Source organism: Solea senegalensis, linkage group LG6 (assembly GCF_019176455.1).
Source record: "Solea senegalensis isolate Sse05_10M linkage group LG6, IFAPA_SoseM_1, whole genome shotgun sequence".
NCBI classification, from domain to species: Eukaryota; Metazoa; Chordata; class Actinopteri; order Pleuronectiformes; family Soleidae; genus Solea; species Solea senegalensis.
Genome location: NC_058026.1, coordinates 1,717,209 through 1,743,913, shown reverse-complemented (window position 1 = coordinate 1,743,913; position 26,705 = coordinate 1,717,209). Strand labels below are relative to the sequence as shown.

Genomic DNA, 26,705 nt, shown 5'->3' with positions numbered 1-26,705 from the left:
TTTTAATTTGACAACTTCCTGAAGATCATTGTTCCCATTTCAGATCTCGCTCTACATCAGGGTTTCTCAATCCTGGACCCGGGGAGCCTCCGCCCTGAAAGTCCCCCTGCTCCAACACACCTGACTCAAAGCACTGATTACGACCCGTGTATGTGAATCAGGCTGCTCGTCTCCAGATGTCTGCTCTGTGATTGGCTGGCGACCTGTCCAGGGTGTACCCCACCATTCACCCTCATGTGGAGGATAAAGCCGTGGAAAATGGATGAATTGCACACTAGACACGTGATTTATTTGCATATTGATCATTTTCAAACCAGCGTCCCGTCAGTTTGACAACATGACCACGTGACATTCAATTTCAATTTAAATAAATGAAGAAAATGTGCCACAGCTGAGGTGCAGTTCACAGGGCTGTCGTCAAACCTACAAACGCATCACAATTCATCCACAAATGATTACACGTCATTTATCCAGTGTTGCATTTATGCTTTGTGGTCACAGATGTTGAAACAGATTGTTTCATCTTGAGCAGATGTTCTTCTTCTGTCAACAAACACCTGCTCCTGCAGGATGGAACAATCTGTGTGAACATCTGCTCCGACAGGGAACATCAGCTGTGACAGATCTGGGTGAAAGACTCATGAGGGCAAAGGAGTCGTGAACAATCACGGATATCTCTCTTTTATTTTCATTCTTTAAAACTCAGTGATTCCCAAGCTGGGGCACTCGTACGCCCGGGGGAACGCAACGTCACGTAGAGGGCACGCAAAAAGATGTGATAAAGAAGTTAAACCTCTGGATGTTAAACAACAACAAATCTGAGGGGTTTGTTTTTTCCTTTTTATATCATTGTCTGTGCTGAAATGAACTCTGTTTGACAGATAATGTGAAACTTGACATAACTTCACTTCACTTCACAGTTGGTTACGTAGACGGACACAGCTGTTCTTACGTGGCTGGAGGTCAAGAATCTGAAGGGGTTTGTGGTTTGGTAACCACTCTGTATATATATATATGTATATACAGTATTTTTTTTTTTTTCAGGGCCTGAATGAGTTTAGAATAATCTGCTAAATCTGCTTTTGTATTGTATCTACTTTATTATTCCCATGGATTCGGTGGATTTCGTCGTACGATGCTATTTTAGGAAAACCGGTTCCCATCTCAATGATTATGTCATAGCCCCATCTCTCTCTGTTGCATTGACTGTCACCAATTGTATTGTTCTTGTGTTTGGAGTTGGTACACAGCGTCTTTTTATGCACATGGTGCATTTCTGTATGAAGCGCTCCAGAGTTCACTCACGTGAAGTGGTCTGGAACCAGCTCTTTAAAGCGGACCAGAGTTTGGTTGTTTGGTCTCAAACGACAGTACGTTCACACTGAGCTCTAAGGAAGTTCGATTTAACTGCGATTAACGAGGCTGGTGTGAACACGCTCTTAGTGTGAGAGCGAATGTTTTATTATCTCCGGTCTTTGAAGAGATCTATGTTCATCTCTCATTATTTGCCAGTGAGAGATCGCGGGCAGAAAAACGTTTGAGTCAGCGGTCGAAGAGAAAACGAGGACTAGAGTGACACGTGCTTCGCTGAAACGTGGCTGTGACAGGTCTTATCCTGCTTTCATCGACGAGGATGGGATTCGAACCCCGCGTGCAGAGCACAACGGATTAGCAGTCCATCGCCTTCACCACTCGGCCACCTCGTCCCTTATTAAGGTTTTTTTTTGGAAAAAAACTGTGCAAAAAAGTGTATTTTAGGATGTTGAGAGGAAACATTGACTTTAACAGCTATTTTAAAGTCTTTCTTAAAGCAATAACTTGCACATTTTAAATCTTCAACCTTTAACTGAAATCGCTGTGCATTAAAACACAATGTCAAAAGAAAAGTGTTATCACTTTTTACGTCACGTGTGTGTCAGTCAGAGCCAAAGTTGGGTCGTACCATTATTTGCGGCCTGTATTGTGACGTGTGACGGTATGACCAGGCAATTCCTTTCACTCTCACTTTATTAAACAGGCATTTTTATTTGTTACTTTAATCAGTCTCCGCCTCTGCCCTCCCTCCTCCTCGAGAGCCCACTCCATCTCTCTTTCCTGCTCAACACAGCATGTATTAATGACTGTGCTCTCGGATCTGACTAAGCTGCTCTTACACCACAATATTTCACATATTGCTATTTACCTACCGTTTCTTTTTACATATCACATATCATGCATTTGCTTTGGCAGCTGTTTCACCACTTTTGGAAAAAGTAAAGTGCTGACTTGTCGTCGTCGTCGTGGTGCCCCTCCATCCCCCACCAGGGGCGAGGGTGTCAGCTAAATGACGACACTGCAAACTGTTCAGGTGCAAACTGTGTCTACGCTGTTTTCATTATTAAAAATAGACGTTGTTTTGACACACTGGTCACACTGTCTTGGCAACAGAAAATATGGAGGGTATGGAGTTGCACCTTTAGGGTATAATGGCTTGTTACTGAGGTGGTATCATGTTAGGTACAGGTTGATATTGGGCATTTATTTGTATATTTGTGGTTTGTACCTTATTGTTTTCCCCCTTGAGACAATTGTGTACCTTAATAAAGATTGTGCATGAATATATGTAGATTTCACAGCAAAATAAAAACAGTAACACTGTGAAAATGATCTTTGACAAGCCTTATCTGTCAAACACAGGTTCCCTGAATGTATTACATGAATGCTTTTATTGTGAAATATTTAAAGGTGAATGTACGGCCGCATGCTCTTCAGACGCTGCTCTTAATTGTAACATCCGTGTGATCAGTCACAGTTAAATCAGTTTATTATTTAGTATGTCACTTTTGGACATTGTCACAATCATCACCACCGTGCAGTTCCTGAAACAGTCTTTGGTTTGGAGAGTCACAGTCTCTGTGAACCAGACAGGTACAGCAGATGGTTAACGTCCATTTTTAGATGATTACTCTCAGTCATTGCACAGGCACTTGAAAACTACTTCCCTTCAGATTGAGGTCTTCAGTCCCGAGGTTCAGGACATGACTGCACGAAAATAACTGTTTCTGCTGCTGCTGTGGCTGAACTGAACCAAACGCAGCGATATATTGCACAGTGACTTTAGTTTTACCCTTTGGCTTTGATTGTCCTTATGCACAATAGCAAAATAAAGAATCTTATTTAGAATTGTCTTTATATTGTCACATTTCTGTTAAATTGAACGTTTTATCACCTTATTGATATTTAAATTCCCTTGCTTCTGTTCTGAATTAGGGGCCACGTGGCAGATTAGTGGCTCGTCCGACCGAGGGCTTTTCTGCATGGAGTGTTCGTGCAGAAAATGTTGCTCTATGTGTAAATGTTTACTTTGCTGCACAACAAATCTACCTACTGGTACCAACTAAAGTAACCGGACCCTGAACGTGATTCCTGATTTGCCGCTGCTGCCTAACGCGATGAGTCTGACTCGCCCTTCGCGTGTGATCCTGGCAATATGTGATTAAGCAAAAACAGAGTTGCAATCCTGGTCAATGGACCAGGATTGAGCCTCAGGCTGAAAGGTTAAAGCTGAGTGAAAAAGAGTCTCCTCCTCTTCACACACGGCTCCCTGTGATGGTCCCCAGCGTTCAAAAACACTGGAATGGTCTTTTCAAGATGAAAAAAAGTGCATGATGACATCTACATTTAGAGACAAATACCCAGTAAATGTCACATTCCTTTGCTGCTTTATAAAATCTAATAGCCACATTTCTCTATGACGCTGGTCTTTGGGGAAGACATTGCGACAATTTCTCATCTCTGTTCCTATTTTGCTCCCTTTTGTTAAGCAGGGTGGAAAATATAGTGTCTGCATGCATGTCATTTAAGGCCCAACATTTGTGGGAATAGTGAAATGCTGTCATTATGTGGTGTTATGGCCACGGGTAATGATGCACAGTAAATGTTCTGGCACTGTTGGAGAATAATGGCTGACTGCACAAAGAATCCATTTCTCCACATGGTGGAATATTGTTTAGAGAGCCTAATATGTATTACTTTTTCTTTCTCCTGTGATGCCATGTGAGTTTCCCCAGACATCTTTACATTTTGCCTCAAAGTAAAGCGCACGACTTCATGAAACATGGAAATATATCTGGGCCAATTCATCAGCACATGGCAGCAGAAAATGTTCTCATCCAAAGCAGTCCATCGCCTTAACATATGTTAGTATGTTGAGGTTTTGAGCCATTTGAAAGTCTTTCTTAAATAATCTGGATTAGATTTAGAAAAAAAAGAAACCCAGTAGCAATTTCCTTGTTTGTCATATCTGGGCCAACGCATCGCCACATGTCAGCCGAAAGTGAATCAGACATGTTTTAGGATAGCCGGGTTACACATGTTTTATTCCCATTTGCCAACACCTAATGTGCCACAGTGTTGTTGCCAAACGTGGCCCAGATTTGCTTTTATGCTAGCATCCAGATTAGCCGTTTTAGCCAAGACCGCAGCATGGTTGCCAAAATGGGAACATTTTTTCTTATGGTTATTTGACCTGAGACTGATGAAAGCTGGCAGAGCCATACTGCCACTGCCAGACGTGGCCCACATCTGCATGCTAACTGCAGGGAACTGAGGAAAACAGGTGATTCCAGTGACTTTGACTTTGGTTTGGCGGTTGTTCTGAGTACGTCTGCTGATCCAGTGAGATTTTAAAGCCCAGACATCGCTCAGGTTCACATAGAATGGTCAGAAAATGAGAGAATATCCGATAAACAGCAGGTCTTTGGGTGAAAATGTTGTGTTGATGTCACAGACGAGCCATGAAATAATCACTTATTACAACAAGGGATGGGATGAGTATCCCTTTCAAATACCGATCTACCGATACCGATATTACTCCCATACAGACCATTATGAACGTATGACGCTATTAACAACACATTTGTGTCAAAGGCATTACTCTGTGTAACAAATATTGTTCTCCCAAAAAGAAGAAATAAACAGTCCAAACATGACTCAGCTAAAATGGTTTTGTGATGCTTATTTGCATTTTTTTCAGTGTGTGCATAGTGAAGCATAATGATTTTGACCAGTATCGGACCAATACCGATACTGACCGATACCGATTCCCATCCCTAATTGCTACCATGTAGCGGACCATCTCTAAATACTTAAAATGTTGAACCAAGAAGCAGAAGACCATACTAGGTGCTGCCTCTGACACTTTACTGGGCGTACCTAATAAAATGGCAGGTGAGTGCATGTAATATATCCGGCAGAACAGAGACAGACAAAGAAATGTACACAGACAAATTTAAAGTCAACCAAAGACAATGTCGGCATGGAACGGGAACAAATCCCGACGCCAGTGAAAGAACCAAAGAGTTCACAAAGACAATCAGACAAAGAACAAAGACAAACACGTGGGTGTGCGACAGCTTGAATGTGTGGACACTGCAGGAGAGAGTTCATCAGCCGAGGAGACGCAACAGTGAGCAAGAACTGACGACGCGATGGAGGTAAATATTTCAAAATAAAAACAGGAATCCATGAACACGACGCAGCGAACCATGACGGCCGTGATTGCATCGGTATCACTGACACACATTATGGTTCATTTAATGTGCTGCGGAACTCGCCACTCACGCATTCCTGTCGTTTCGGCTCGAGGCATTAAAAATGCAGAGCCTAAAATGCATAATAACCACCTGTAATAATACTTTATACACCCTGTTATTAGTCATCGCGCATAATTATAGGGCTGTACCTGACTAAGAGTTTTGTCAGTTGAATTAGGTTTGGCATTTTAATATCAACACTCCACAGTTTGTTCCAATTTTTCACAGTTAATTATGAGTAAAAACCTGCTGGAGTCACCAGACGTGGTCAAATCTGTTTTTCCCATGTTTCTAGATAAGGCGAGAGTCACTGGGCACTAATCTAGGATTGTGACGGTGTGATTAACTTATATAATAATAATAACATCGCAGGGTCACAATTTTGTAATTACACTAGCCGTACTATAATAAAACGATCATATAAATATATTGTTTAAATTAGTGTAATTCAATGCTGCTGTTTGTATTGTATAAGAATACAATCAAAAAGCGCTAATAGTTCATTCTGGATGCACACACATGCAAAGAGGGAGAGTAAAATAGTGTATTAACTTGTGTGTTTACACACACACGCCTCGCTTTGCTGTCAAGGCAGGAAGTAGCTAATGTTAGCTCGATGAATAGCCATGTCATTCACTTTGATAGCAATCATATAGTAGCAGCTCACCAAAGCTAAACATGCTAAACTCTTGGAACTGGTTGTGAAAAGCTAATTACAAAGGAGTCTTACCTGGAATTGAGTTTAAGACGACAGGTAGAAATGAACGGACTTTTCATCACACACACACACACACAGCTCGTACTTCAGGAACGATATGACGGAAAAATACTAGCGATGTTTTTTTTTTAAAAAAACCCAAAACGTAGCATATCTTGAAACCGGCCCAGTACTTCCTTCCAAGTCAGTTCCTACAAAAATGAGGCAAGACTCAGAAGAAAGCTAGCTGATCAAGTGAGTTGCTCGAGAAATGTCAACTGTCATGTTTATTTCACGTTTATGCTAAATAGCATTGTCAGCTAACAAACATGGCCGTTACAGCTTAGTTACGAAGAATTATACAGCGCTTTTCCATTACACAGTTCTGGCTTGACTCGGTTAGATATCAGTCACGTCGTTTTCCATGACTTCATAGCTCCTCCTCCTCAACGTGGGCGGAGCCGTGACGTGGCTTTATACTTGACACAAACAAACAAACTAGTGACTTTTAAAGCAGTTGTTTTGGATGTAACTGAATCATTAGAATCAGTTGACTAAGAAGAATTGTTCTGACATGGTCACTGAACTCAAATACCACTGAATGTTGGCAATGAACGCATGATTTCAGGGATTTTTTTTGCGTCATGACTCTTCACTGGCGGCACTCTCTGACCAATCAGTGGCCGGCAGTCTGTCACATTTTTAGTATGGGCTCAGCTCGGGTACCAGGTACCAGGTACGATCCAGTTGTTCCACTCAAAAAGATGAAAGAGGTCTGTCACTTATGGAAAAACAATCCAGGAAATCACATTGGATGATTTTCAAACAATTTATTTGTATATTCTTGCGGAAAATAAATATTTGGACACCTACAAACAAGCAGGAATTCTGTGTAAGTTCTTCTTTAAGAAGCTCTTCTATCTCTTCCACTCGTTGCCTGTATTAGTGACACCTGTTTGAACTCGTTATCTGTATAAAAGACACCTGTCCACACCTTCAAACTGTCAGACTCCAACCTCCACGATGGCCAAGACCAGAGAGCTCTTTAAAGACACCAGAGACAGAATTGTAGACCTGCACAAGGCTGGGATGAGCTATAGAACAAAAGGCAAGCAGCTTGGTGAGAAGAAAATCAACTGTTTTCACTGTTGACATACAAGGTCACGAACAATCTTCCTCGGTCTGGGGCTCCATGCAAGATCTCACCTCGTGGGGTACAAATGATCATGAGAACAGTGAAGAATCAGCCCAGAACTACATGGAGGGACCTGGTCGATGACCTGCAGAGAGCTGGGACCACACCATACCCACTGTGAAGCGTGGGGGTGGAAACGTCATGCTTTGGGGCTGCTTTTCTGCAAAGGGGACAGGACGACTGATCCGTATTGCAGAGAGGACATTTTAAGCTGTAAGAGCATTGAAGATGAAACGTGGCTGGGTTTTACAGCATGACAATGATCCCAAACACACTGCCCGGGCAACCAAGGAGTGGCTCTGTAAGAAGCATTTCATGGTCCTGGAGTGGCCAAGTCAGTCTCCAGACCTCAACCCAATAGAAAATCTGTGGAGGGAGTTGAAAGAATCACAGATCTGGAGATGATCTGCATGGAAGAATGGGACAAAATTCCAGCCACAGTGTGTGCAAACCTGGTCAGGAACTACAGGAAATGTATTGAGTTGATGTTTTGTTCGTGTCCAGTTATTTATTTTTAAGTATACAAATAAATTGTTTAAAAATCCTCCAATGTGATTTCCTGGATTTTTTTGTACCTACTGTATGATGTACGTCATTATTGTCAGCTGATACTGGTATTAACATGTCGTGCATTATTTTGACATAAATGCCGAAATACCAAAACAAACGCACGGGGAGCTGAAATGAAAGCAATGGTAAAATAAAAAAACAGAAATTGAATAGACGCAGAATGTGATTACAGGCAGTAAACAGCAATAACTCTGCAGAATGTGACTGAGACCTTCATGCACCGCGTCCCTCCGGCTGAACATATTTTTAATGTATTGCCTGAAACCATCATAAAGCTACAGGTGCTGAGAGATGGATCATAATTAAGTAGCAAGAAATATGAAGAAAGGCGGCGCATTGTGTTAAATTAGGTTGCGGGGACAGCGGGGGCTGCGGGTGATTACAGGGAAGACATGTCGTTTTTCAGTGTTTGTCCAGGATCTTTGTCTCTGCACAGCATGTTTCTACTGTCAGTCATAGGGAGTATTCGTGTGTGTGTGTGTGTGTGTGTGTGTGCTGTCCTAAGCTCAGGGACTAATCATTAAAATGACATAAACCAGGTTGTCATTTCTAGATTGATCCTACACCTTGTGTGTGTGTGTGTGTGTGTGTGTGCAAGCAGAACACGTGTAAAAGGATCACTGTAATCTCATTACATTGTCCAGACCTGCCAGTCTACAATGAAATCAAGGCACCATTCATGTTCCCTTTTATTTTGAAAAACCTTCTCATTACCGGTTGAATGAAACACTCAAAGGTTAACTTAAACGTTACTCTTGGTCTCTTTCTCTCCATAAAATTCTCTCTATAAACCATTTATACATGAAATAAATGTATAAAACGCAGCTGTTATTGATTGTTTACCCTCCTATAAATGTACAGATGTGTCTGAGAAGCGCTCATCCATCACTTTAAAGTCCTCACTGCCGATTACTTGAGTCCTCAAAAAACACACCAAGTGAAGTTTGAGTTATTTTAAACTGTAAACTGCTCTCGCTGTCACCATGGCAACCATGGCTGTGGTCGAGAAGACTTTTGTGCCGAGGAAGCGTCGTCACTGAGAGAAATGACCCAGAAGGAGACTTTCAGCCATGATAAGTGTTATTCCACATATTCAGATGCTAAAGAAAGAAGCTTCACTGCTTCACAGGGATTCACAGTTTTAAAAGTTTTTTTTTTTATGGAGGGTTAGTGGTTATATGAGGTACTTACATGAACCCCATCTCCACTGGTCTAAAAATCTCAAATTTCAATTGGTGTTCGACCATGGGAATGTGTTTATTTGGCAGCTTTTTAGCACGGATGAGATTGGATAATAATGATAATAACGATCCGAAAAGATGTGTTCTAATCGGAGTCTACAATTCCAGCTTTTACAGCTTTTACAAAGATTATAAGGAATATAAAGTGACACAACTTTGGCAAATACTCTCTCAGGAAATAATGACTTCTTGCTTTTCCACAAGGAAAACACGTGGCTTTGGCTCGGTGACTTTCCCTCATTTTACTTCCACTCTCTGTGGTATTTTCCTCTCCTTTTGATTGCTTGCTCCGCCCCTAATTTGATTCACCTGCTTTGTGATTTTCACCTGTGTCTCGTTAGGTTCCTCCCCTTGTGTACTGAATCTCCCTTCTCCCTCTGCACAGTCAGGCTGATCTGCAGCTTGTGTGGTCTACAGGGGTCACTTGTGTTGGCTGGTCTATGGAGATGACAACACCACTAACTTTAACCATTCGGATGAGCAAACACCATTGAATTAGCTGAATCATGGTGTATTTTTGGGTCCAAATGAAGTTATAGATTGATGGTTGTACGGTAGACCATGAAGTCTCTCCACTTTTCTGTGCTTTTTATCATTTAGCTCAAGTTTGAGTTCTTTAAATCAGTGAAATTTACTCTTCAAGTGGCTTTTTCTTTTAAGCTATTCAGTGCTCATGGCTTTTTAATGACACAGAAACAGCCTGTGGCTGTGTGGCTGTAAGTGAGTGACACAATCAATACCACTGAAATAATCCACCCATTAAATGAGTGAATAAGAAAATGGGACAGTGAAGTCAGACGGACTGTTGCACGGATGAGACTGAAACAACACCCACAAAACTTTATACGCCAAATTTGCACAAAGATCTGCCTTCTAATATTTTAAATTCCTTTACTTTAAATGCATTTCTCTGTGTCTCTACGGTGAGATAGAAATAAACTCGCCCTACCTAACCCAGACTGACCCGCCCGCCCGGGTCGCTCTTCAAACGCTCAGACGTCACTCAGGGGAGTTTGCATCTTGCTCCAGCGACACAGCAGCACACGGGGGAACGTAAAGAAAAAAAAATGATTGTTTTAGTCAATAAAGCCACAGAGTGTCGAGTGTAAACAACAGACAATGGAGCAGAGTGAGTGTCAGAAAACATAGTGTGTCTGAGTAAATTGATTCATTGATGATGTGCAGGGAAAAGAGTGTGAGAATGAGGGGGAAAAATGTGTAAGAAACAATATGTTGACTGTTTTTCTCTGTTTGTCATCTTCACACGTTATACAGTATATGTTACAAAATGGTGTCTGTGGACAGTGAGTAACGATTGAAGACGGTTCATCTCCCGTCTTTTGTTCAGGATATTTTTTATCGTGTCTGAAAATATGTCACAGTTAGCTTAACTCAATCAAAAAACACAGACAGCTTTATTTAAAACTGCTGCAGAAGAAGAAGTACAGAAACAAGAGCAGACTCCTGCTGTGAGGCTGCAGTACCACTGATAAAGAAAGAGGGAGACAGAGAGCAGGACTGTAGTTAAACCAGCTGTGTGTTTGAGTACAGTTCAAGTCGTTAAACTGCGACCAATATGAAGAAAATGTCGCTCGTGTTTCTGTACAAACACGCTCGCCGACTTTGGTCTCCACTAAAGTGTCAGAACTACGGTGGCCGACAGGGACAAATGCACTGCAACGACCCAAAACACATGCAGAAGGAAACAAGCTGCATATTCACAAACGCTGATAAACAAATGACAAACAAAACGATGCAAACACAAATCCCAAAACACCAGCAAGATAGAAAACACCAACAAGAAAACACCAACAAGAGAGAAAACACCAACAAGAGAGAAAACACCAACATGAGAGAAAACACCAACAAGAGAGAAAATACCAGCAAGAGAAAAACACCAACAAAACACCAGCATGAGGAGAAAAGCAGCAAGGAAAATACCAGCAGGAGAAAACACCAGCAAGAGAAAACACCAACAAGGAAAATACCATGAGGAGAGAAAAACACCAACAAGAGAAAAACACCAACAAGAGAAAATGCCAGCGGAGAAACACCAACGAGAAAGAAACACCAACAAGAGAAAACACCAGCAAGAGAAAATACAGCAGGAGAGAAAACACCAGCAAGAGAAAATACCAGCAGGAGAAAATACCAGCAAGAGAAAACACCAGCAGAGAAAACACCAACAAGAGAAGAAATACCAGCAGGGAGAAAACACCATAAGAAAATATGCCAACAGGAGAAAATACCAGCAGGAGAAAACACCAGCAAAAGAGAAAGAAACACCAACAAGAGAGAAAACACCCCAACAGAGAAAACTTTTAGCAAGAGAAAACACAACGCCAAGAAAACGCATCAGCAAAGAGAAACACCAACAAGAGAAAACACCAACAAGGAAAACACCAACAAGAGAGAGAACACCGCAACTGGAAAGCACCAGCGAGGCTTGAGAAAACACCAGCAAGATAGAAAACACCAACAAGAAAACACCAACAAGAGAGAAAACACCAACAAGAGAGAAAACACCAACATGAGAGAAAACACCAACAAGAGAGAAAACACCAACAGCTGTTGGTGTTTCTCTCCTGCTGTTATTTTGGGATTTATGTGTTTTTGGTTTTGCCGCGTGTTTCTGTTGATGCATGTGTTTTGTTTCTTTCTGCAGATCATTTTTCTCTTGCAGTGTGTTTCTCACGCTGCTTTTGTTTTTGTTTGTGCTTTTGAATCTGCAGCGTTTGTGAATGTGCTGTTGGTTTCTCGGCGTGTTTGGCCCTTGTCGGCTTCCAGACGTGGCAGCCCGGTGTTTGTCAGCCCTTATCCAACCTTTTCTTTGAGAAGAGAAGACGTGAGCAGAGGGTTAGCCCGCTGTCACACCTGGCTGCTACAGTATGAGAGGACCTGACTGAGGCCATTGTGAGCACAGAGCAGCGGAGAGAAGAGGCCTGCTCGTGTGCTCGCGCAGACACAATAGGCGTGCAGCGAGTGGGAGGAGGTGACTGTCACCCTGAATGCAGAGGCAGAAAGTAATTATAAACAAAGCAGCGCTCTGATACGCCGAGGCTAAATCTGCCAGAGCCCTAAACTGCGACTGCACGTACAGCACCAGTCAAAAGTTTTAGGACACGAGGGATAAAGTTTACTGTTTCTAACTTTTGCATCATTTGCGTGTGTCACGGTTTATTACACAGCTTAAACTTTAGACTAAAGAAATAATTCAGCCGTTCCCAGACTTAAGTGTCATAATTTAAATCAACACACAAGAGTAGGATCCATAATTATCATCTAGATTATAGTTTTCACACGGTGATGCAAAAGTTCACTTCAGATTAATAATCTGTCCACTTCATATATTTCAACACATCACATGTTGATTATATGATATTTGAAAGGTTTAAATCGTGTAATTAATTATACATTAATATAAGTCAAACACGACAGGTTAATCCGTTCAAATCAGACGAAATTCGGACGACAGCCCACGTTTGTCGGAAGGGCGAGAACGGAACCAAAATCTGGCCAATTATCCTCTAGTGATGGGGCGGGGCTTATATCGTGTTTCTAACTCATAGATAGAGATATTACAGCTTAAGATACAAGTGAAATTAGTTTAACTCACTATGGTGAATTGGTGACGGTGGTGTCTGGTTTTCTTTGACCTGTTTCGAGACTAATTAGTCTGAGAGTGGCTGGATTCACAAGTCAACTTTATTCATTTAGTCCAACATCACAGACTCAATTTGCCTCGCAGGGCTTTACAGTCCTGTCCTTAGACCCTCACACTGAGCGAGCAAGCTCGTTTTTAAGATTTGTTTTTCTTAAATCAAGAACATGTTTTATCAATTCAAGAAATAAAAAAATGGTCTCATTTCCAGTTGTGTTCTTTTTTGCAGTGTAACCCTAACCCTAAGACCAGGTCTTAACCCCCAAAAAGCACTTTACAATTGTGGGGTCCAAAGTCCCCACCAATATATATATATATATATATATATATATATATAAATATATAGATATATGTATAGACAAGTACCTACACACACACACAGGTAATTAGCAGTGCTGTAGCCACAGTGTGGAATATGATGCTTTGTTTGGATGCAGAGCAGAGAAACATTAGCATACTTTACTCAGCTGACATCTTTGAATTGTCAACAGTCCTATCCATCACTGGTCTTACCTGCACACACACACACACACACACACACAGAGGCATGCATGAATAAATGAAGACAGTATTATATGTCCACACATGCACATTAGTATTCAGAGTGATGTCTCTCAGCAGGATGATGGCGCGTCAGTGTGTTTACTGTAGGTGGTCATTACTTGTTTTTTTAAATGGACTCCTCACAGACAAATGAACGGACTGTATTTATTTTACGATGATGATGAGGATGATGATGATGAGGAAGGACTCACTACCTGTGCAGGTTTTACTCCCCCAGCGTCAGCTGGAAGGACAGTAAAGCGTGAATAAATGAATTATTTACGACTCAGGTGTAACTACAGTGAATCGTGTGTATTCAGTAGGTTTTACTGGGGGAACTCTGAAATTATGAAATCCTGCTCACTGTATATGTTTGTGTTATTTTTCCATTTAGAAATGAGATATTATTATTATTATTATTGTTAATAGTTTATACTGTATGTATATGTACATATACCTATATATACATATATATATACATTCATTTTTGTCTGTTTTGTTGTTTGTTTTTTAGGTCATTTGGGGAGTTTTATTTATTTTTATTTATATGGGATGTACAGCACATGGTTTCAGCTGCTGCTGTTGTTTTTAAAGTGCTTTATAAATAAAGTTGGATTGGATTGATTATTTATTATTATTACATTCACACATGTTTTAAACAGGATTGTGTCACAAACTCTCGACCATCAGGTGCTTTTTATTCATCCGTTAATGTCTTTTCTTCACATTTGTGTCTGGTTTTCAGTGCCTTGTGTTTTTAAGTTTGTTCCAGTGTTGCTTCCCTGTTGATTGTCAGCCCCGCCCCTAATGTGTCTCACCTGTGTTTGATTGTCTCTGCCTCTCTAGTGTCTGTGTTGGTTTGTTTGTTGGTCACGTTCCCATTCTTTGATTTCATTCTTGCTTCTGTTTATTTGTTTGCAGTTAGTTTTACTAGTTTGTCTTTTTCTTCCTTTCTTTCTTTCTTGTTCAGTAAAGAAAGTGAAGTAATTCTACATTAAAACGTGTTTTCTGCACAAATATTTCACCTCTTTTCTTTGAGAGAGGACGTGGAAAAGGTTGTTTTTATTAGCTCTGACTCAGGGCTTTTCCATACATGCATTACCGTGGAATCTCAGTGAAAGCCTGATCAAGATTCCACTTCATCCAACAACCTGCGTTCCATCTCTCTCAGCTGTAATGTACCGTGTCTTCTTCTTCTTCTTCTTCTTCTTCTTCTTCTGACTCCATCAAGATCACTCAGCTGGAAAAAACAGATGAGTGTCTGGTGTGAAGAGCTGAATCCTCCCCTGGTGTCAAGTGTCAGCATCAGTTTTCTCTGTTCCTGCTGCATCACCTGTCAGTCACTGCTGGGGGGGGGGAGGGGTTATGCTCCGGGACAGATTTAACGCTCACATAGAGCTTATTTGTTGTGGTTACACTGTAAAACATTGTCAAGTGGAATCAAAGTGGCGGAAGAATCCGTTTTTTTTTTGCTGCGTCACGAGCTCAGCAGCATCCCAGAGAGAGACATCTGTCACATGTGCGGCTGGCTTTGAGTTTTGGTGTGTGTGTCAGTGTGTGTGTTAGTGTGTGTCAGTGTGTGTGTGTTCAGACTGAGGCTTGTCACGTCTGTGCTGGAGGCAGCAGGTGAACCTCAGGATAAACTAATCCTCCCTCGCCGAGGATGAATGTTCATATTTATAGTTTTCAGTTTTTTCCATCTCACCACATGTTAGTAGGCCGATGCATAAACTTATATATACTACCTGTTGGCTTCATACACTACTTTTTATTCCCATCATCAAGTATTTACATTATTTGCAGTATTTAATACAAAGTTCTTATACGCTTTAAACACGACTGTTTCCATCACCGTCGTGGGTCAAACTTCTGCTCTTCATCCTTATATTTATTAAAAATGTGTATTGTTTTTTTGCTCTGCTTTAATTCATCTGTGAGACTGCGCCGAGATTGAAACACTGCCTTTATTTTGAATATTATTCACGCTGTTTTAAACTGAATCACAGCTGGATTTGTTTTTAAATAAAGGCTGCCAAAAAACAAATCCCAGAATTTGCTGTTATTTATCGTGCCGTGTCTTCACGTAGAGGAATGAATCCAAAAGAAGCATGTATAAATTACAATTCTATGGTTTAACAAACATGTGTAAGATTAAACTTCAGGTGGATATTTTATGCAGTGACTCATAATAAAAGAAAAAACCCCGGCTGAACTAAAGAACTAAATTAAAGTTAGTTTTTTATGCACTGGGTTGATGTGAATAGAACATGGTGGTCAAGTCAAAGTCACTGAAGGCAGCGCTCTCACTGAAAGACTCATATAATAAAAATGACATTTTTAAAATTGACTGTGTATTCTCTAAGAAATGAAGTTCAAAAGAAATTTAACCACAGCAACGAGATGGAGGAAAGTAAAGGAAAAGACTCTTAACTGGGAAAAAGTAACAGAAGTCAAAGGGAAGAACAAACTTTTTTTTTTATTGATAGATTTATTTTGCACCATAAATATGTTCATATTGTGAATTATTAACGTGTTTATCTTTTGAAATTAATATTATTATTGTGATATCTTTTTCTTAAAAACTAGACACTCAGTGGCCCCCGGGTCTAAATTCACTTTTACTGATGATTTATGGGATTTTAAACTACATTTTCCATATTTTTATGTTATGTGATTGAAAAAGAGATTTTTAATCTCACTGAGTTTTAATCCTGAGGGGGTGAAAGGCGGGGGGGTCACACCCTGGACAGGTCGCCCACTTAAATACACATACATGTAAATAACTCCACCGTCTCTCATGTATGAAGAGAGTGGAGGGGATTCAGAACACACTGAACGTCCCTGCTGCTGTTACAGCACTGGCCCAGATCCAGGATTGCGTCTGGAGTGGCAATAAATCGCGTCGTCTTGGCGTTTTGTCTTGTTTGTGCCGCTGCACAATCTCTGGAAAACACAAATGAAAAAATACAACCACTTAAGCGCGGCCATTCCAGTGAAGTGCGGGGAGGCGGAGATTTCTCTGTCCAGATGAGGAATGCTTTGGTAATATGACAGACGTATTACCAGTAACGATCCACCAGACAAATGATGCAGCGGCCGATTGAATTTAACATCTACATTAGCCTTGTGATGTGATTTAGAGGATGCATGCGCACTCATTTTCCACCGCACACACACTCACGCGCACGCACAGACACACACACACACACTAAGTCACCGTCAACACAAACGCTGCCCTTTTTATGCACTTACGTGTGTGTTTTTTCTCTCTCTCTCATCTTCTTACACACATGAACACACATGAACACACATGAACACACACACACACACACAGAGGCAGTTATGAATCTCATGGAAGTGAGATAATGATAAAAGATGGTGGAGGCCTGAAGATGATTTGACTACCACGCTAATATTATCTCGTCGTTCAGCGCGCATAATAATGCCACTGTGCTGCACATTAAGCAAGTGAAACTCTTAATAGTTTTTCTTACACAAACAATCCAAACATGGTTTCCGCTCGCTGCCCAAAGTCACGCGAGAGTCACGCACACACACACACACGCACACACACACGCATGAAATGGTGTGAATCACATGCTTGTATGAGAGTGTCACATAGTCGTCCATGAAGGCCTCACTGTGAGTGTGTGTGTGTGAAGAAACCCTCAAAAACACATTTGTGTTTTTAACGCCTTTCATTTTACATGGTAAGTACGTTTGTATACGTGTTTTAAAACAGCCTTTTAAATATACATTAGACCTGAATGAGTAAATCTGTCCTTTCTGGTCCATGAAGGCCACCGTAGTGTCGCTTACATGAAAGAAAGGCGTGACTGTGGAAGTAATTAAAGCGCAGTTACGCGGGATTTTTGACCTCATTTAACAGCTTCAGAGTCATTGTGATGGTTAAATGTCTTGTTGCGGGGAGATTAGGGGCCGTCTCTACTGCCCCCTACTGCCTGTCTACTGTAAGATCAGGACCCGGAGCCTCAGAATCAGGAAGTCTCGCGAGAAACAGCGGTGAGTTTTTACAACAGTGAGGATGAAAGTGGTGGACGATGGGTGGATGTTTACGATGGGGTTGTAAAAATATGTACTCTATTTTAGGATTATGTCACGTATGTTGTACGTTGTGCAAATATGGATTTATAGTCTCACTAGCCACGGAAATATCAGCATAAAAACAGCTAAAACTCTGTAGGAATCCTTAGCATTGCTAGCTTGCCACCTTATTATTTCTTCACATGTTAAAGGTCAAGGTTTCGCACATTAGCTTGCACTGGCTAAATATTGTAGCATTTCATAGCTTCAAACAGAATTGCCTGTTTAATAACAGTGTAATAAACAGTATAGTTCCCATGACTGCTAGCTTGCTATTCAACAGTAAAGCAAGCTAATGTTTTCATTATGTGTTCCAGGACACGTGTTTTACATGAGTTAGCTAAAGCTAACAGGTAACAGCTAGGTTGAGTGAACTACAGCTAACATCAGCTAACGTTCATGCTGACAGAAAAGCGCTAGCTAGCTACAGTATTTATCGGATTTATTAGCCCACCACGCAACGTAAGGTGTATGCTACAGCTGCACTAAATTAGCAGCAGTGTTTAAAGATTTCTAAAATATTTGTTTTCTATATGGAGCTCATCATCTCTCTCGCCGTAGTTTTTGTTTAGTTTTATCGTCTTAAAGTTTTCTTTTTCACGCCGAGGTCAAGGCTGACGGCTGATGAACGTCACTTATTGAAATGTTAAACCCAATCAAATTATGACCCAGCATTTGAATTATTATAATAACCCATCAATTAATTTGTCTGTGTGAAACACGTGTCGTCATCTGTAATCTGGAATTTTCTTTATTTTAAAATTCACTTTCTCTTATATACAGTTATGAGTTTGAGATAAAACTATTATATATATACATTTATATACATATATATGTACATGTGTATATATACTGTATATATAACTGCATTGGGACAGTATCTAATGTTGTTTTTAAACGACAGCAGATTACGTTAAGATAAGAGGAGAAAAATGGAGTTTGGTGTTTGGTTTGTCTCCGTATTCTCTCGTCAGCCCGGGCGTGAATTGGTCCAGCATCCGTTTGCTATTCTTAGCTTGGTCCGTCTGTCACTGTGCTTCCCCCCGGACGCCGCGCCTTCAGATGGACGGTTCCCATCTGACAGAACCATTCCTACCTGCCATATCCAGACAGCACAGATTAAATTGGTCATGGTGGAATTCAACTGCACTGCGTTTAATTATCACAGGATGTCGTTCCATAAGAGCTGTGGGGGGTGTAATATACAGAATCCACAGGAACACACTCAGAGTGCCAACATTAACTTACACATGAGTGTTTATGTGTTTCTTCCTCTGAAATATAGACAAAGATACTGTATGTGTGTTAAAACACACACACACACACACACACACACACACACTGCATGATATTTAGTAACAGAAGAATCCAAAAATGTAAGGTTTTTAAAATCATAGAGTAAAGAAAACCAATTTCTGTGTCATAAATCACATCGAAATGAACAAAAATGAACAATTTCTTTACAAAGTGAATTAGGTAACAAGGCATTATACATAACATACATATATAACTCAATGATTATGCCATAATGGAAATTGAAAAACATGTACTCATTCTGTTTTTATTTTTCAAATTCAAAGCCATTAATTATTCAGTTAAATTTGGCCAAATTTTGTGAATGAATGAACAGTGATTTTATTTTTTATTTTTTGTGTTGCCGACCAAAATTCTGACCAAAATAAAAAAAAAAACGACAAATTAAAAAATGTATTTAAATAACTAAAGCATGTTTAGTAAATAGGTTTTTTGGTTAATTATTTTTGTGTAAAATATTACAGTGGGATGTTTCCAGTATATGGCGTATATGTTAATAGAATTAGATTATAGTACACGATTATAATTCATTTTGCTCCTTTTCATTCACATTTTGTGATTTTCTTCTTTTTTTATTGGTTTGTTTTTATTTGCTTTGTCAGAGCAATGAAATAAAGGAAAGGAAAATAAATATTCTATTGTATTTATTTCCGATTTGTTTGGACTGAAATTGTTTTTGCTCAAACAAAAAGTCTGGAAAATGTATAGAGAAGCCTTTTCTTTTTTATTATTGTTTGTTTTATTATCATCTCTATGAACAGATTGTGCATGTGAAAATGCTGTTGAGAGACCAGATTTTGTGGACTTTTAAACACGGCTTATCAGAGATACTGGTCTTTGTTTCATGTTTCAGTTGTAGACTGAGTTTTTTTGGATCCACCACAACTGAACTTAGCGAGGGAAAAAGTGGTTTAACTCAATAAATCAATATTTGATTTGAGTAATAAAGGTCTAGTCACGGTGGATGTTTGTGTAACAGGCGAGAGAGTTGGTGGTTTAATTTGACAAACCATCATTTTTGTAACACTAAAAAACAACAGAAAGTTCATCAACTGTAATTTAAAAGTCCCTCAATCTAAAAGTGTGTGTGTGTGTGTGTGTGGGTGTAATGAGCAGAGTAGGAGGACTCGTGTGTTGACTCCATGAAACAGAGGAGGGATAATAGTGAAACTGCAAAGGCTGGAGAGAGAGAGAGAGAGAGAGAGAGAGAGAAGTCGTTATGGACACAATAACACATACATATGTAGGAAAGTCACATGTTTGAACACACACACACACACACACACACACACACACACAGAGGTAGTCAGTGAGCTAAAACTGTCACAGTGAGAGAAGGTTCCAGTGGATGCCAAGTTCTGTCCCTGTGGATTAGAAAAATGTTGGTGGCATTTGATATGTGAGTGCACACACACACACACACACACACACACACACACAGCTAAAGGCTCAAACTACAGTCCATAGCAGGATTCACAAACCCCGCCCCCTCCCCAGCTTCTACCTCTCCCTCACCCTTCAGTCAGAGTTCTAATTAGTTTGAAGCTTTTGCCATCAGCAGCAGCAGCAGCATCAGCAGCATCATCATCAGCAGCAGCAGCAGCATTAGCAGCAGCATCATCAGCAGCAGCATCAGCAGAAACACGGGATCCTCCAAAATGATTGTGACCTTTCTCACATCTGTAAATGTCTGGTCACATGATGACACCGCTAATACTCTTTGCTTTTAATTGTAAACACGCTTGAACGCGGGGACACGGCGGCTCGCGCTTGGGCTCGCGCTTGTTTCGACATCACTCAGCGAACCGAACCATCTCAGCCTCAGTGTGGACAACAGAGCTCAACAACAGAGCTCAGCGCTATAAGCTCTGAATTGAGGGGATTTTGTGTTTGGACTGTATGATCGGATCAGTGCGGGTGAATCTGTCAAAACTTTAGTGTTTAAGTTCCGTTTGAGGGCGTCCGTCTCTCTCAGTGACCGTGATGTGATTCTAACAGATACAGCAACTCAAATAAAAAAATGTTTCATCGAGTGCTGTCAAGAGATTCAAAAAATGGAGAGATTCATTTATTATCATCTGTAATTAATTGATCTAATTCATCTCAATTTTTGTTTAAATTCATTATTACATGATTACGGCAGATTAAAAGATTGATATATAACAAAAAAATGTATTGTTTTTTACAAACTTGAACAGAGTGTGTTCATTTGTCAAACTCCAAATAATTAGAAAATACAAATTAAGAATAAAACATCAGGTCCATATAAAGTAGCCCTTCAAAGTTTAGTTTGGTGAAGAGCGTTGCTGTGGCTCGCTACATTGCTAACGTTAGCTGTGGCTGCCGTGACTGGGTGCTTTGCATTGAGTGGTAGGCTAAACTTGAGCTGTTTCGGTGGTAAGCTAACTCCTTCCATCACTTGACCTTTATTAATTGTACCGTCGGGGCAAAATGTAAATGTCGCGTTTTCTACCCCAACAACTCAAGCACAAGAAGCCCAACACATAAAAATGGATTTTATTTTAAAAAAGCAACAGAAACAGTAGATTAAAAATTAGATTAACGCGATTTAAAAACATAACACGCTAAATATGACTGTAATAAATTAATCGCAATTAACGCGATAATTTGACAGCCCTAGTTTTATCATCACAGCCTTTGATTTTTGGTGTGATTTTGGTTTGTTTGCCGTATGTTACTTTCCATTTTTGACGTGAATTTCTTTAAGTGTGTTATAATCGTGTTCCTTTAATCCCTTAATGTTTTTTTAAGATGTATTTTTATTTATTAGTTGTGTGCACGATACGCGATGCATGGTCCATGATACCAATAATATCGCGACACAACGATTCTGTCATAATCAATACATTGTGAGACAATTGTATATATAGACATACCATTACAGAAAAAATAAATAAATAAAACTAATGTGTTTTTTTGATGACTTTGACTGTGAATAAAATACAACATTAGATGCCATTGCTGCTGTTTGAATATCTATCGTCTGTAACGGAACACCACGTTTTTAGTTGAACAGATAATATTTCATGTAACGTGTCGTCACTGCGCATCGTAAAATATTCCTAACCCTGTGGTAAAAGGTGGTATCTGGTGCTTTTAGAAATATAAATACAATACAACATCGGTAACGGGCTCTTTGAAAAGGTTTGGTGGGTCGAGTATACGATAACTATTACTGATGTATGAATACATTCGTGTATTAAAGTGTCATGAACTCAGTAGAACCTCTAAAGATCACATACTGTAAACATTCACAATTTCATCCTGACATTTGTTCGCAAAGAAACCACAACTAGAAAAGTGGTCATGAAGTTGCGTACAATAGTCCAATAAATCTGGCTAAAGGGTTCTTCTCCTGGACGAGTATCAATAATATCAATGATATTGTAAATGAATATTGAAAATACACGAAGAAGTGTTAAACAAACTTTGAATCTATTTAAGCAGGTTAGTCCTGCTGAGGTCAGAAGTACAGTTACAGTAAAAGTAAGAAAATCACAGTTCAGTGTAACAACGTTAAAACTTAAAGATAAAACATTAGTACGCAAACGACCTGGATTCCAATATATTATTATTTAAGTTTAAAACTTGTGTTGATATGTTTTATAGAGTTTGTAGTAGTAACAACAAATCCAAAGACGTCCAAACAATATCTGATTTCACCAAACTAAAGCCAGTGTTAAAACATCCACCTCACGACTCATCTCATTCATTAGTTTCGCTAACGACAAGAGTTTGCCGCTCTCTGTCGTCGTCGTCAACGGCAACCGCGGGAAAGTTCTGCTGCAGGAAATGTCAAACATTTTTATAAAGAAGGTGTGGGAGAAGGCTTACTTCCATCCGCGCCGGTGAATGTCGCGCTGGCTGTGAGAGATGAAAGGCGGGAGACGGGGAAAAAGTCTTCCAAGGAAAAGTGGAGTTTGTTTTCCCCGGGGTGATGAAACACTTTCGCCCCAAAGCAGAGTTGGGAAAAATGGAAAAATAAGCACTTTGCAGTTGTTCATGCAGCTGAGGAACTTCAACGCTGCTGCTTTTAGACAATTAGGGTGTGTGTGTGTGTGTGTGTTAGTGTGTGTGTGTGACATGAACACACACACACATGAAGTATGATGATTCTTGGGTTGGAGTTTTGAGAAGGAAATCATGCTTTTGTTGAAGCTTTCACGTTCAAACACTCACACTGCGGCTTGTACGATGTCTTTTTTTTCCCCCTCACAGTCCACTGACAGCCTGTCAGCCAGGGTTCACTGGCTGTGGAAATTACACACGTGTGTGTGTGTGTGTGTGTGTGTGTGTGTGTGCAGTAATACTGCTGATCAGTCTATCCAGTGATATGCTCCAATAACGACACATCTCCTTCCCGTACCGCTCGCTCTCCAGGATGTTTGTTTTTCTCTGTGCGTGTGTGTGTGTGTGTGTGTGTGTGTGTGAGATGCTGTGAAAAGGTCACTCACTGAAAACTGAAAAACACTGACCTGACCGCACAAGTGTGAAGGCCAGACACTGTCTACACTCTGCTCAATATAAACATACGATGAGACACAAACCAGGTGCTGTCATGCACCGTCAGTTGTGTTAGTTAGTTTTAGTTCAGTGTCACTTCCTGTTTTATTTTGGAAAGGGTTTTTCTCTACGTCCTGTGAGCGCCTTGTCTCGCCTGATTGCCTGATAGTTTTCACCTGGTGCTCTTTACCCACACTCCCTATATATACGCCCTTCTCCCTTTTGTTTCTCCCTCAGTTTTAAGGTTAAAGGAGGAAATAAAGCTTGCAGGATGAATTTGTTAAAAACTATTTGTTATTTATTTTGTCAAAAGAAACTTTACTTAAATGTAAAACAAAGGGAAACCATTTTGAGATATTGTTGTTTAGAGGTTATTATATATGTGTGTATATATATATATACATATATATATTAATTTACTGGTCCGGCCCACTTGAAAGTAAATTACTTTGTATGTGACCCCTGAATTAAAATCATCATCAGAAAATCTGCATCACAAGCAGCTGTAGTCTGTAACTTTAAACTGTGTGTGTGTGTGTGTGTGTTCCTCAGTATAGCAGTGTTTCGACCTTGTGTCACCCGGTGACATTCCCACGCTGCACACAGGAAGTGATTGATTGATTTCTTTCACGTCAAGACAGACGGACCAGTGTGTGTTTGTGTTTGTGTACGACCCTTTTAGGTCGTAAAACACTGACCTTGTCAGGACCAGTTGTCCTCAAAGAGACCCAAAACCTGGTCCTAGTGAGACAGAACCTCATGTCTGAGGCACTCAGTTAAAGTTAGGTGTTAACTAGTTATGGTTAAGGTTAGAGATAAGGCTTTCTCCAAATGAATGGAAGTCGATGCAGAGTCCTCAGAAGAATGGCTGCACAAACCCGCGTGTGTGTGTGTGTGTGTGCGTGCGTCCAGGTATTACTAATGTTGTGGGGACCTAAACCTGTTTACACAGTCACATTATGGGGACTTGTCTTCCTTGTGGGGACAAAAAGCAAGTCCCCATAACGTAAATTACTACATTTTAAGGTGAAGGTATGTTTTAAGGTTAGGCTGAGATTGAGATTAGGGTTAGGGTTAGGGTTAGGATTACGATTAGGCCAGTAGTAATTGTGGTTATGGTTAGAGTAAGTCTCCAGGAAATGAATGTAAGTCAATGCAATGTCCCCTTATGTCATGAATGTCGAACATGTACGTGCGTGCGTGTGTGTGTGTGTGTAAAATTTAGTGGCATTTTGTAGGATTGAAAACTCTTCGCCTCGTCTTCATTCATGCGTGTAGGAAAAAATGTCCTTCAGGTCATAGAAAGAGAAGCTCCAGTTGTGTGTGTGTGTGTGTGTGTGTTTGTGACGCAGTGAAAGGTCACTCACTCACTCACTAACAGACGACCGTGACCACACCAGTGTGAAAGTCAGTTCACCTTCTATCACACCACACATCAATCTCTGTACAATAAATCTACATAAAAAGGTACAAATGCGTATAAATGTTGGCGTCATCAGTACATCATCAACCTTCAGGTGCAATGAAGACATGAATGTCCTTCTGCACAGAGACACCGTTCAGTTTGTCCATTCTGGGCTTCCATAGAACCACACGTGGACTCTATAGAAAACATGAAAAGTGATTAAAATGCAGGAAAAACATTTACATTCCTAATATCTAACTGATAGCAATCATGATTAAACTAAGGTGTATTTATTGAATAAAGAAATAAATAAATACATAATGATTGGTTTTTCCATGGCTGGAAAACATTTGTCAAATTGAAACTGGTCTTTATTTAAAAACCTAAATGTACCTGCAGCTCGAAGCCAAATCATGAAAAATCATGACATTGTAAATAGTTGCTCAGCTGGAGAAACTTCCTGACTGCACCGACACAGAGAAGTTTGCCCATGCACTGCAAAAACAGCCCCACTAGAAATCAGATATTCTTAAATTTACTTCAATTGCTCGACCTGCCAACGAGGTCAAGTAGATTTTGATTGGCGATGCCTTAAAACGAAAAACGGCTAAATTTGAATAAAGTTGAATTCAACTATTTATACCTTAGAATTGTTAATATTTGCACTGTTTAACCTCTGTATTTAACACATAAACCATTGTTTTTAGCTTGTTACTGGTAACACAAGCTTAAAGTAAGCTGTAATAGCTTATTAATTAAATGTTACATCATTTTTTTCTTAAAGTGATTTTTTTCACGATTATTTTTCTTATTAAGTCGACTTACCTACAGTTAGCAAGCCCCATAGCTTTTTTTCTGTTCAACAATAACAATGTAATGCATAATAATAGTTGTTATATGTACCATGTAGCCAACCGTAAGCACAAATGTCAAATCTATATTGTAAAAAAGAAACATGATTTATCCTAAACTACATGTGAAGGTAACAGAAAGTGTTTCTAAAGTGAACGGCAGCCGTGATCACGTGTTGGTGTCACTTCTGTGGAGCGCTTGCACAGCTTCACGTCTCAGCCTCCTGACGAGCGCGGCGCATTAATATTGATCAACAGAAGAAACAAGCTCAAAGCGACTGACTGACAGTGGAGCGACGCGGCGTTCATCTGCCGCTGAGCTCTGAGACGAGGCTCTCTCTGCTCTTCAACATGTAACGTTCACACTTCACGGGCCGAGCAGCGGCGCGCCGAGACTCAGAGATGGAAATGTGTTTCATTAACGCTGCTGCTGTACACTCGCCATCCAAAAAACACAGAAAAACACAGATAATAAGATTTATTGATCAGGTACATGAACAAAGTTAGTAAAGCTTTGAAAACTTACAGCGTTTAACTAAACTTTGTCTTTGGTGGATTATTTCTTACGAAGAAACGTAAATATTTAATTTATTTGTCAAGAACCAGTACGAAAAACAAGCCAATGACAGAATGCATAAAAATAAGAGCACTTTAATTAACATTTGTCAGTCACAGGGAACATTAACAAGAGGAAATAATGGTTAAAAATGCAAAATTATAGTTATATAGTGCTTATTCTGTACTCCCATACTTTTATGAAGTCATATTTAAAAGATTCATTCACACTTTACAATAAGACTCACAGGGAGCGTTAATAACGGCACGTAAATAATCAAAGATTTGCTTAAATAGACTTAAGTCGTAATTTTGTGCTGTACAAACACTTTTAACAAACGTTAATAACTGATATTAACAGTGAAATAACTCCATTAACCTGAATGACACGGATAAATGGTTCGTAAAAACACGATGCAACTGTCAGTAACAGGTGACCTGGATAACGACTGATAAAAACAATCAGGATTTA

At 40.0% G+C, this 26,705-nt stretch overlaps 1 non-coding gene across 1 annotated transcript; it reads right to left on the bottom strand.

Annotated features, from left to right (window-relative positions):
• Positions 1 to 1,625: 1,625 nt before the first annotated feature.
• On the bottom strand, positions 1,626 to 1,706 carry trnas-gcu. The gene has a single exon. It is a non-coding gene; the product is annotated as a tRNA-Ser (tRNA).
• Positions 1,707 to 26,705: the final 24,999 nt, after the last annotated feature.